The 14,226-nt window shown below is 36.1% G+C and overlaps 1 protein-coding gene across 14 annotated transcripts in view; it reads left to right on the top strand.

The window, feature by feature from the left end:
• The window catches only part of ROBO2 (roundabout guidance receptor 2), a 1,682,217-nt gene that overhangs the window by 580,653 nt on the left and 1,087,338 nt on the right, over positions 1-14,226 (top strand). The gene's annotated exons all lie outside the window — the stretch shown is intronic.

The raw sequence follows: 14,226 nt of genomic DNA, 5'->3' as shown, positions 1-14,226 counted from the left end.
CCTTGAACAGAAAGAAATAGAAAACCTGAAGAGACCAGTAATGAGCAAGGAAATTGAAGCAGTAATTAAAAAATCTCCCAAGAAACAAGAGGCCAGGGCCAGATGGCTTCCCAGCAGAATTCTACCAAACATTTAAAGAAGAATGAAAACCTATTCTTTTGAAGCTATTTCAATAGAAAATAGAAATGGAAACTTCCAAACTCTTTATATGAGGCCAGCATTAACTTGATCCCCAAACCAGACAAAGACTTCACCAAAAAGAATTACAGACCAATATCCCTGATGAACATGGATGCCAAAATTCTCACCAGTATACCAGCCAATAGGATCCAAGAGCACATTAAAAGGATTAGTCACTACAACCAAGTGAGATTTACTCCTGGGCTGCAAGGGTGGTTCAACATCCATAAGTCAATCAATGTGATATACTACATTAATAAAAGAAAGGACAAGAACCATATGATCCTCTCAATCAATGCAGAAGCAGCATTTGACAAAGTACAGCATCCTTTCTTGATTAAAACTCTTCACAGTGTAAGGATAGAGGGTGAATACCTCAATATCATCAAAGCTGTCTATGAAAAACCCACAGTGAGTATCATTCTCAATGGGGAAAAACTGAGAGCTTTTCCCCCAAGGTCAGGAGCACATCAGGGATGTCCACTATCACCACTGTTGTTCAATATTGTACTAGAAGTCCTAGCCTCAGCAATCAGACAATAAGAAGACATTAAAGGCATCCAAATTGGCAAAGAAGCCAAACTCTCACTCTTTGTAGATAACATGGTACTTTATGTCAGAACACCCAGAAGACTCCACCCCCAAATTGCTAGAACTCATGTGGGAACTTAGCAAAGTGGCAGGATATAAAACCAATGCACAGAAATCACTTGGCATTTCTATATAGTAACAATGAGACAAAAGAAAGAGAAATTAAGAAGTCTATCCTATTTACAACTGCACCAAACCCCATAAGATGTCTAGGAATAAACCTAACCAAAGAGACAGAGCAACTATACTCAAAACACTATTAAACACTCATGAAAAAAATTGAGGAAGACACACAAAAAAATGGAAAAACATTCCATGCTCATTGATTGGAAGAGGAAATATTGTTAAAAAGTCTATGCTACCCAAAGAAATCTACACATTCAATTCAACCCCTCTCAAAATACCATCAACTTTTTCACAGAGCTGGGATAAATAATCATAAAATTTTTATGGAACCAGAAAAGAGGCTAAATAGCCAAAGGAATGTTGAAAAAGAAAACCAGAGCTGGTGGCATCACAATTCCAGACTTCAAGCTGTAATCATCAAGGCAGTATGGTACTAGCCCAAGAACAGACACATAGAGCAGTGGAATGGAATAGAGAACCCAGAAATGGACCCTTAACTCTGTGTTCAACTAATCTTCAAGAAAGCAGGAAAAATATTCAATGGAAAAAAAGACAATCTCTTCAACAAATGGTATTGGGAAAACTGGACTGCCACATGCAGAAGAATGAAACTGGACCATTTCCTGATATCGTACACAAAAATAGACTCAAATGAGTGAAAGACCTAACTGTGAGACAGGAGTCCATCAAAACCCTAGAGAGAACAAAGACAGCAACCTCTGTGACCTCTGCTGCAGCAACTTCTTCCTAAACACCTTCGAAAGACAAGGGAAACTAAGGCGGAAATGAACTACTGGGACTTCATCAAGATAAAACGCTTTTGTACAGCAAAGGAAACAGTGACAGAACCAAAAGACAACCAACAGAATGGGAGAATATATTTGCAAATGTCTTATCAGATAAAGGACTAGTATCCAAAATCTATAAAGAGCTTATCAAACGCAACACTCGAAGAACAATAATCTATAATCAAATGGGCAGAAGACTTGAACAGGCATTTCTCCAAAGAAGGCATACAAATGACCAATAGACACATGAAAAAATGTTAAACATCACTCAGTATCAGGGAAATACAAATCAGAACCACAAGAAGATACTACCTCACACCGGTCAGAATGGCTAAAATTAACAAATCAATGGCTAAAATTAAAAAGATGTTGGTGAGGATGTGGAGAAAGGGGAACCCTCTTACACTGCTGGTGGAATGCAAGCTGGTGCAGCTACTCTGAAAAACAGTATGGAGGTTCCTTAAAAAGTTGAAAATAGAGCTACCCTATGACCCAGAAATTGCACTACTGGATATTTACTCCAAAGATACAAATGTTGTCTGATATTTATAGCAGCCATGTCCACAATAGCTGAACTATGGAAATAACACAGATGGCCATCAACAGATTAATGGATAAAGAAGAGGTGATATATATATATATATATATATATATATATATATATATATATATATAAAATGGAATACTACTCAGCCATCACAAAAAACAAAATCTTACCATTTGCAATGAAGTCGATGGAACTAGAGTTCCTATGCTAAACAAAATTAGTCAATCAAAGAAAGACAATTATATGATCTGACTCCTATGTGGAGTTTAAGAAACAAAACAGGGGATCATAGAGGAAGAAAGGGAAAAATGAAACAAGATGAAACCAGAGAGGAAGATAAACCATAAGAGACTCTTAATCATAGGAAATAAACAGGGTTGCTGGATGTGAGGGGGTGCAGGGGATGGGGGTAACTGGGTGATGGAAATTGAGGAGAGCATGTGATATAATGAGCAGTGGGTATTACGTAAGACTGATGAATCACTAAACTCTGAAACCTCTGAAACTAATAATATATTTTATGCCAATTAATTGAATTTAACTAAGAATAAAAATTAATTAAAAATGAAATAAAAATTTCATTAAAAGTAAAAAATTAACCAATCATAAAAATGTTAAATTTAAAAAAAAATAACAATCACATATCCTGTCAACATATAGAACAGAGCCCAAATAGGCTAATGCCTAAATGGTTATATGCAACCTACATGTATTTTGTTCTGCCATAGCAAATACCCTGAATATTTGCCTGAAATGGGAAGTAGTTTTATGGAGAGAGGCAAGAAAGTACCATGTTCATATTACTTCTCATTTTAGATTAACCTGGATCAGTCCTACTCTTTCCCAATGTTCTGACCCAATGATGCTCTTAACAAGATCAATACAACTTGAACAGAGAAGGGAGGATCAAGGAACTTATGTCCCCCACATAAGTTGATCAGCCCCAAAGCTCAAGAACAAATTCAGAGCACCCAGGCATCAGTCAAACAGGGAAATTCTATTCCTTTGTAATCACAATATATATACATCTTTAGTTTCTGTCCCTGTCAGGTTACAAGATACAAACCAGAAATATTTGGTTCCCTGTCTCTAGTGAAGGTTGGTTCTGATCAACTGGTAATAAACCGGATCATTGATCACCTGATCAACTGTTAATAAACCAGGTTAGTGATGACCAGCCCATCAGAAGGATTTGTTACTATAATGATAAATAGGTTGGAGTAGTAGAGAGAATATTGGATTGAAAAGCAAGGATGCTAACATTTACTGAGTTTTATAACTGGAAAGAATCTTAAGAGTCATCTAGGCTAACTCTTAATTTTATTGTGGAGGAAAACCAGGTCCAAATGAATATTATGATCTGTACATTAGTCGAGGCCTAATCTACTGAGTGATCTTAGAGATGAATTCCCACCTTTTCATGTAAAACTGCTTTTTTCATGTAAAACTCAAACAATCCTGAGGAAAACCTGTGCATCATATGATGCTAATAGCCCACATTTTAAAGAAACAAACGCAACTATTTTTTTAAATTAACAAATAATGTATTATTTGTTTCAGGGGTACCGGTCTGTGATTCATCAGTCTTACACACTTCACAGCACTCACCATAGCACATACTCTCCCAATGTCCATAACCCAGCCAGCCCATCCCTCCTATCCCCCTCCACTCCTGCAACCCTCAGTTTGTTTCCTGAGATTAAGAGTCTCTTATGGTTTGTCTCCTCTCTGGTTTCATCTTGTTTCATTTTTCTTCCCTTCTCCTAGATCATCTGTCTTGTTTCTCACATTCCTCGTATCAGTGAGATCATATGATAATTGTCTTTCTCTGACTTATTTTGTTCAGCATAATACCCTCTAGTTCCATCCACATCATTGCAAATGGCAAATTGGGGTTTTTTAATGGCTGCATAATATTCCATTAAAACCCCACACGTTCTAAGAAGGGGTCTTTCTGATTTTTAGATTAAGGGTTCAGTCTGTAAACTTTCAGATCTGGACTACTCTATTTCTTTGATGAGGTGAGTCCCCACTGTACTGTACAAAACATCCCTTCCATTCTGTCTTTTTTTCTTTTTAGTAGACAGGAACAGGGGAAGCAAGGCTTTGAAACAAACATATGTGAGTCTGAACTGGAAAATTTTACCAACTTACCAGTGCTGTATCTTGGGTAAGATAAATTTCTCAAACTCTGAGAACCTCAAATTTTCACTGGGAAAATAGCAATATTAATGCCTACATTTGGGCACTGTTTTGAGGGTTATGATAAAGTATCTATAGACAAGCACCATATTCAGCACATAATAAATCCAGGAGAGATGGTAACTCAACATATGCATTTTCTCTTTTTCCTTGCCTGCTTTGGCTGCATTTTTCATTTGTCATTGATCTTTAAAAGCATCTCATCTTTCTTTTTTCTCCCTCTGCCCCTTCTGCTTGTGCTCTTTTACTGCGTGTCCCATAAATAAATAAGTAAATAAATAAATAAATCTTTCTTTAAAAATCTCATATTTCTGTACTTACACCATTTTATATAAGGCCACTATAAATTTGTTAAAACTCATTAAAAATTTTTTTTAATATTTTATTTATATGACAGAGAGAGGTCACAAGTAGGCAGAGAGGCAAGCAGAAAGAGAGGAGGAAGCAGGCTCCCTGCTAAACAGAGAGCCCAATGCGGGGCACAATCCCAGGACCCTTGAGATCATGACTTGAGTCGAAGGCAGAGGCTAAACCCACTGAGCCACCCAGGTGCCCCCATTTAAAAAATTTTTATTTATAGAGTAGGAAAAGTGATCAACGTTTATAGGGGAATTGTCAATATAATTTGCTCTTACTTTGACTATATTTGCATCTGCATGTGGCTTTGAAATTAGCTGTTCGGACTTAAGGGATCAATTTAGTATTTAAAAAAGTTAACTTGATTTTCTTTTTTCTTTTTGAGGAATTTTCTCAATTCCTTATCTGTATTGAAGAAATTGACCAGTTTTGTCATAATGCAGACACTAAGAATGGCATTTTACATTGTGGATTGTATGCAAAAAATGTTTTTCTGTCTGTATCAGTTATGTTTCTAGGTCTTTCCTCACCTCCAGCAGTTGCTGTGTGCTCAGGGTATGTAAAATCATTTCAGTATTGGCCCAAGTACAACCTGGGGTAATTAGAGAAATAAATCTATTCTCCCCAACTCATTGTGTGTATTCAAGAGCCAAATGGAATTTTTTTTTTTTTTGTAACCACCTAGTGGTTTGGAATTATTCACACCACTGCTTATTTCCTAATTCCAACTGTTGACACATGTGTCTATACTTTCTGTTTCTCTGTTATTTAATAAAATATATCTGACCAGAAAGGAGAATCAAGGCAATATTTGTAAAAATTGAATTAATTTGAAAAGTGAAATTTCAAGTTTAAAAAACATAATCAGATAAACTATTTTCTTGTTTATTAAAGATTTCCAAATGTACAGAAAGTTACTCAGTATTTTCAAGGGCAGGAGTAAAAAGCAAAATGTCACTCTAATACCAACAACCCAAAGGAAACTATATGTTTAGACAAATAATTTAACTCCATGGTATATTGAACTATGATTCTACTGAATGTTCCATCTCCCATTTTGCCAGGGCAATTCATCCACCTGTGCTATCCTACTATGCTACTTATTAGCATAAGTAGAACTAGTGAGTTGCAAGAATTGATTATCAGGTGATGTCTTTTTCTTGCCACGAATTCCTCTCCTCTTTTTATCCTGATCCAAATTGAATTAGATGATTTCCAATGAAGACTAGAGGCTAAATCCCCAATACTTTCCTCTCTTAGAAAATAGAATTACATCTGAGATGCCAAATCCTAGATTTTGGGGGGGGGGGGGCTTCGTCTTGATTTTTCTTATGTAATTCTGTCTCTGTATCTCTTTTTATTCTGTATCTAGCTTACAGCTAGTGTTACCAATGGAATATTTTGGCCTCCTTTTGATTTACAGAAGATCAACTGTAAGCACACTAGATTCTACTAGATTCTTCAGGACTCTGGGAGATAATATTACACTGATTATACCATAATGGCATCCTGGCTGCGTGTGTGTTTGTGTGTGTGTGTAACATGCCTTTCTAAAGAAGGAGAAGACAATGATCAATAATTTTATTTCTATAGATGATTCTTGATGACAGCCAATTGCTTATAGCTTAATGTCCAGGTTTTCAAAATACTTTTCCCATTTTATTTTCAATTTTATCTCTTCCCCCCAATCTTCTATTAATTGAACACTCCTTAAATGTTCTGCCTTTTTCTTTTGTTTCCTCTGAGAATATCCTCTAAGGGGATTGAGCTATTTGATTTAGAGATGAGGAAACAGTGCTAGAGAAAGTCAATGACTGGCTGCATTCACAGTGTGTTCGTACCAGTCACCGGCCATCTTCATAGTGGCATCTCCAGCCTCTGTGATCTAAATCGTGTCTCCTCTATAGAGCTCCACCACTTAGGTCCTCCATTCTCCAACACACTATCTATTCCTGTGTGGCTTCCAGAGTCTTTCATCATCTCACCCTGTTTTCTCTCCTTGATGCTTTGTCTAAGTTATTTATTTTTTTTAATTTTTAAATTTTTTTAATTTTTTAAAGATTTTATTTATTTATTTGACAGACAGAGATCACAAATAGGCAGAGAGGCAGGCAGAGAGAGAGGAAGGGAAGCAGGCTCCCTGCTGAGCAGAGAGCCCGATGCGGGGCTCGATCCCAGGACCCTGGGATCATGACCTGAGCCGAAGGCAGAGGCTTTAACCCACTGAGACACCCAGGCACCCCTAAGTTATTTATTTTTAAATCTGTTTTCTGGTGGTGGGAAGAAAGTTCCTTTTGAGTAACCATCTAACAGAGGGATTAATGACCTTAGTGAGAAATGCTGGCAATGCTAAGTAGATCATACTGTAGTGGTCAGTAAAGAAGCTGAAATATAAGATGGATGATTACAATGTTGACATGTAGTATAGGAAAAAAACAAACAGTCATATAGCAAAAGAAATATCATCAGAAGCAAAGTGGTTTATCAGAATGAAGCAGTCTGAAAACATCGACTCCAAGCCTGTGAGTGAGGGGAGAAAATTGTTAGTGACTTTGTTATGTGTATGTGTTTGTTTTCACATGCCAGGCAAAAATCTCAGAAAAATCTGAGGGGAATGAAAAATTATGTCCAGTTTTAAAGTCTTATTTTTAAAAGGTAAACAACAAAAAGATATTTCAGAAAATGGTCATAAAGAATGACAATGGAACCAGTGAATTTATATATAAACCCTCTTTATGTTTAGTATGATTTAGCCACAGGAGATGATGAAGATCTACATATATTAGAAAAACAAAACAAAGCAAAACAAAAGAGAGTGTACGGAGTATCCTGTATTTGGAAACAGACACTTAGGAAGAGTGACACAATTATTTTTCAAAGGGAACACAGATTAAATGTCATGGAGACTACCCTACTACTGTAAAATTGGGGTTGCTGAAATGAAAAATAGCCAAGGTGGGTATTTGACACATGCCCTATGGGTCACTTGAAACTAGATGTATTGACAAATTAGAAAGTCCGTTACAGGTAATGAATGATTTAAGGTGAGGATGACAATTTTTAAGTACCTAGATACTTGCCATAACTATTTGTGTTAACCTCCAAATGCCTATAATTTAAAGATTATGAGATGCTTTTCAATGAAAATAGATGATTTCAATTGGTTAGGACTGTTATTTAACTACAATGAGTGCGTTTTTCTTATCCTGATGCTAGGTTAGTTGGTTTATGATCCGTTAAAATAATGTGTGTATTTGAAGATTGTAGGTTGTCACCCAACTGTTTTCATTATTTGTGACATGTCATTTTCCTCAGTTTTAAAATGATAGCACTTTGAAATGTGCTGGGCTTTCCAGCAGAGAGTTTTTTTGTTTGTTTGTTTGTTTGTTTGTTTGTTTGTTTTTGAAAACCTATGAACTTTTTATTTCTTACAAATTAGTAAAATCAAATAAATCAACAACTTGATTTCTACTACTCTAATTCAATTTAGTTAGGGACCCATGTAAATCAATTTATAATGAGTCAACAAGAGAATCTGAAGAAGAAAAAAAGAGTCTGGAAGACAAAAAGAGAGAACTATATCTAATAACAGATACTAAGACATAAATATGAACTATTATTTTGTTTTTAAAAGTCTGTCTTTCTCTGCTATACTCTAAACTCCTTAAGAGCAGCAAGATCACTTACCCCTTTTTTAATGCCCAGTACTAACACATGGGAGGCATTCAGTAAATGAGTAAAAGGAAAAGGAGAGGGAGAGATAGGTATTTTGGAAAGAACCAAAAATACTTAAAATGGCCATTGTTAAAAAATTCAGTTTTTCTATATATGATAAGGTGAAGGAGTGTCTTCATGGTTTTCAAATATATTTCTTCTAAATAGTTCAAAAATTAATTTGTGTCTGACAATGTAATGAATGAGCTCTTTAAAAGCAGGTTTCCCTAGGCTTAGAGGCAAGAAAGTAAGCATTGTTTCAAGTAAAGATGTATTTTCTGTGTATGTAATTTATCTTTTCTTTCCTTTCTAAGCTGAAAAAAAAAATCTTTTATTTCAGAACCCTACTTTTCTGAGTCACTTACAATGTTTTCTCAACCAGTGTGGGCAAATAGTACTGTTATATTAATAATGCACTAAAAAAAGGGGGGGTGTTTAATTTCTCTTATCTCTTCCACACAGACTGTAATTAGAATTAGCCAGGGTTTTACTTAATTTTGCAGGAGTTCTTGTGTATAGGCTTCATATCCTTAGAATAATTAACATTGTATCACTCCCATTAGTGTTTTTAAGCACTTAAATTGTGCCATAATGGTCACAGCTAAAGTTGCCATTAAAGGGCAATTGCTATTTATTATGCTCATAAAGTAGACACTTTACTACAGAAAAAAATATATATATATATATGTATATATATATATATGTGCGCTAGGGTTCCATTTAGAAAGCAGGAATAGACAGTGCCATTATTATGGCACTCTTGGGCTGAAAGGACGGTCTCAAATTGATCCTATTCTTATTTTACTCAGTAGGCAGTGGGGAAATCTAAAAGCAGATGACAAATCATTGCTTTTTTTTTTTTTTTTTAAGCGAAGTTTTGATTAGCTGAGTTTCTTTATAGACTCATAAAATGTTGGTGTTAGGACAAACCTACAAGATGATTGAGTCCAGCCCTCTCATTTTACACATGAGGAAATTGAGACAGGAGTTCAGGGGTCAGTCTCAAGGTTATGGAAGCATTTGGTGGGCCTAGCGTTAGAAGTCAGGTCATAAGACTTGCGGCTCTCATGCCAGTTCGCCAGGCATTACTGAATTAATTTAGCATTAGATTTTCTATTCTTTTGTTCCTGGCAAGTGATTGACACTGCTTTGATTAGGTTTAGTGTCACTGACCAGCAAGGTGCATTGAGTTTCATTTACATGGTACCTTTAGTTGATTTCAGAATCAACCATGTCAACTAGGTATTAGTTTTACATGTTTGCAGATGACACACAGGGTTTTATTGTTCTTTTATTTCATTCTGGTTTTCAAGATTCCTTTTATTGGAAACTATAGAATTATCCTTGATGCCATCAGTCTTTGTTATCAAATAGAGAACTCTACAAAATATTAGTTTTTATACTAATCATATTATACATTCAGTTTATTGTTTCCTTTCTGTAGGTTAATTTTCTCTCCCAACCCAGGGTGGGTGGGAGATATTTTATTCAGCTGAATTGTTGGGACTCAACACAAACCATTTATAGGAGTAAACAATTATCACTGAAATGAGAACAATTTAGTGGTCTTGCATGATTAATGCCCTACATAAATTCTTTATGACATTGAATTGAAAGATGGTGTTATGAATGTATAATAGGAAGTTAACAGAATGTGTCACCTTTTGATTAGTTTCTGAGGAGACAGGCCTTGCAATCAGTGATTTCATAATGGTCAGGGGCCTATAAAACTACCATATTTGTTCCCTGTAAATTAAAATTTAGAAGTCCTGATGATGTATGTCCGTAGACCAGCTGGGGAAAAGTGCCTGGAAGAGAATTTTTATATTTTTTTCCGTTATATTTCAGCTGTAAATGTGTATGAGTTGTATTTTTCTTTCATGTCATCATTACTTTGGAAAGCCTAACAGCAAATTTTTTTAATTTCTCTTTTGTAATTATGTATATTTGGAAGGAAAAGTTTTAGAAAGTGCTATATGGCATGTAAATTCTGACAAAAGTCAGACTAATATAGATAAATACTTAAGTAACTATAAATATTTTCCAAAAGGGGCACAGAATGGAATATAGAAGCTGTCATGAAAATGAAACAATATACATATATAATATATATATCACAGATGCAAAAGATCTCATAGATCATCTTACCCAACTTTTACTTGTAAAGAAGGCATTAAAATTTTGAAAAGAGGAAGTACAAGAAGTATTTTAAGATGATGGAGTTCATTAGTGGCAGCATTAGGAGTAATATCGGAGTATATTTTTGTCCATTTTATCTTGCAGAGTTTCTAATTTATTATTTTTTTCCATCCTCTTCTTCTTTGTGACCCAAACCAGGCATTCTTCAAATTCACTTGTTAAATCAGTACGTGCTTTTTGAGTACCTACTAAATGTAGGTACTGGTAGCACTGTTCTAGGCATTGGAAGAAAAGGAATGAATAAACGAGATAAAAATACCCACAGTGCCAACATTTATATCTGGGAGGTAGAGAAAGGGATGATTTATTAAAAAGTAAAATATATAGCCTATTACATAGTGATAAATATTATGTAGAAAATACAGCAGAGAAGAGAGATGGGTGGGTATTATAATTTTAAATAAGACAGGGAAGAATTCACAAAGCCTTTAACAAAGACAGATAGTGAGGGAACAACACAGCTATCTTACAGGAGAGCATTCCCCCAGAAGGAATCCAGTCTACTTCCCAATCTACTCAGTTTGGGAAATACTCTATATAGTCAGAAGGATTGAGAAAGAGAGAGGTGAGAAATGAAATGGAGGTGTGGAGAGCAGAATTTTTAAAGCCTCCTAGGCAACAAAAAGGACCTTAGCTTTGAATGAGATAGGAATCAACCTATTTTTTCTTAACTCATCCAACAAATATTTGGTGACTTCCTACTAGGTCCCAGGTATTATTCAGGCCACCGGAAAAATATTTGTAAATGCAAGACTTCAGTATTGATTCTGAGATAAATGAGGTACCATTGAGAGTTTTGAGCAAAGGAATCATGTAATATGACCTACCTTTGATAGGAGCCTTGTGGGTGGGGCTGTGCATGGGGTTGATTATGGGAGAGATTAGCAAGGGATCACATTTTGAAGCAATTGCAATAACCTAGGATGGTAGTGGCTTTGACCAGATAAGGGAATTGAAGATACTTGAAAGCGTTCAGATACTGAATATTTTGAATATGGAGGTAATAGATTCTTCTGTTGATTACCTGATAGACACTTTATTATCTAGGTTTCTCTCAGGCCACATTTGGGCCCAGGTTAACTAGAAACACCATTACTTCCTGCTCAACCTCCATGGAGTTTGAAATCTGAAAACCTTTTTTCTCTCAAGTTACTTGGCTTTTACACATGAAAGTGATGTTTTGTTTGGATACAGGCAAAATCTTATTTTTTAAAAAATGAATCTCACTTTGACCTTTTTCCCTAGTCTCTACCCACCCTGTCTTCAATAAAATGAATTCATAATTGGGGCACCTGGGTGGCTCAGTAGGTTAAAGCCTCTGCCTTCAGCTCAGGTCATGATCCCAGGGTCCTGGGATAGAGTTCTGCATCGGGCTCTCTGCTCAGTGGGGAGTCTGCTTCCTCCTCTCTCTCTCTGCCTGCCTCTCAGCCTACTTGTGATCTCTCTCTGTCAAATAAATAAATAAATTCTTAAAAAAAAAAAAAAAAAAGAAGGCATAATTTTCCAAGAGTAGAGAGCTTGGGGAAATGGTAATTATTAAGCCCCAAAATAGGGGCACCTGGGTGGCTCAGTGGGTTAAACCTCTGCCTTTGGCTCCGGTCATGATCCCGGGTCCTGGGATCGAGCTCTGCATGGGGCTCTCTGCTCAGCGGGGAGCCTGCTTCCCACCCCCACCCCTGCCTGCCTCTCTGCCTCCTTGTGATCTCTCTCTCTCTGTGTCAAATAAATAAATAAAATCTTAAAAAAAAAAAAGACCCAAAATATACAATTGGTATTAGTTAAAAAAAATAATATTGCCTTGTCCTGCTGCAGGAATAAAGGTAACAGTAGGTCTGGCCTATGGTATTGCTGTAAAGTACCTTCAGTCTCACTCTTCACCTTCTTTCCTTTTGAGTACACTACCCTTCCTACCAGGAGAGCCTCCATTAGCCTGGCTTATATTCCCCATGTCTATGCTCTACTCTTCCTTCATGATAGAAGTTTATAAATTCAGTTATGCTAAGTTATAAATAATAATTAAAGTGTAAAGTTTTATGTCCCAGTAGAATTTGGCTCTTTGCAGCAAATAAAGTCATGAAATGGGAATTCTGTTAAATACAATATAGGTAGTTTTTTTGGTTTTTCACCTCACTTTGGGCAAAATGAATTAGGTATGTATCAAGGGGTTCTTGACCTTGAGGCATTATAAAAATGAAGACTCTATTGCAAATGAATGAAAGTATACTCTAAAAGGAAAACTGTATTACTTTTGCCACGCAGAACTAGACCAATTGCATAGACAGCATACCATGAATATTTTAGGGTAAGCTTCTGACAACAGCATTCCTCACTTCCTTGTCACTGTGGATCTGTGGATAAGGGACTTTGATCTGGTTTGAATTTCTCTTCTTTTAGATTCAGTGGATGCCTTGGGTGTCTTCTGCTATTCATTAATATCCCGTTTAAAGCCAAACTCTTTAAAGGACATAAATATTAAAAATGTTATGTTTTTCCCAGTATACTTTTCAATAGACTGATTTATAATATTGTATTTTAAAACATGACATAAAACTTACATCATGAAAAAAGTAAAACAGCTGCTTTATATCTTCTCTGATACTCTCCGTTTTTAAAAATTTTTGTTTTGTTTATGCTGTTTTGTTCTTGGTTTCTTCAGCACATGCTTATAATGTCACCTGGTAATCTGCAGTGGCTTAATGAAGTAGTTGCATCAGAGCTTTTAGTGCTATTTGCTGGAAAACAAACAAACAAACAAACAAACAACTTTTGTCTTAACTGTTGACCCTCCAAATGCTTACGGTTTATTTACATAATAAACATTAAAGCTGCTACTCACTAAATGCATATTAACACTGGAGTTTTATCCTCATTATTATATTCAATTCTCCCAACTCTCATGGCAGGGTTCTAAGGTCCATTTTACAGATGAGGAAACTGAGGCTCAGAGAAATTAAATACCTTGCCTAACGTCATGAATCTAGTAAGAGTCTGAGCAGGAGTTACACACATTCCTCTCCAACACTGGAATCTAAGCTCTTAGCAAATAAGGAGTGCTATTCCTGCTAACAACACTGCCTCTCCTGGCCTCACTTACACTAGATATGCTTTATCTACATGTGGTGTCCTGTCCCACCACCTTCCTTCTCCCAACTCAGCCTTTTATTTTGTTGTCTTCTCAGCAACAAGTCTCTTTGCCTCACAGCTGAATGCTGAATTTATCATCTCCTCTTTTGGTGAAAAGAAGTCGTTACCTGATTTTTTCAGTTAGTCAAAAATTAGTGATCAGAAAGCACAGCCCTGGAACACAGGTTAGCCACAAGGTATCTCCCCAGCAGCCTTGGAAACATTGAATTCTTTACCTATCATGCTTCCTTTTGTAGGCTGTTGTCTTCCTCAACCATGGCTGCTATAATAAAATGCAATAAACTGGCTTATCAACAGAAATGTATTCGTTCATAGTTTGGGAGTCTAGAAGTCTGAGATCATGGTGTTAGTTAGCATGGTCCAATTCTGGTGGGAACC

This window comes from Mustela erminea, chromosome 1 (assembly GCF_009829155.1).
Source record: "Mustela erminea isolate mMusErm1 chromosome 1, mMusErm1.Pri, whole genome shotgun sequence".
Classification (NCBI taxonomy): Eukaryota; Metazoa; Chordata; class Mammalia; order Carnivora; family Mustelidae; genus Mustela; species Mustela erminea.
The sequence above is the reverse complement of the archived record's forward strand: the minus strand, read 5'-3'. Positions and strand labels throughout refer to the sequence as shown.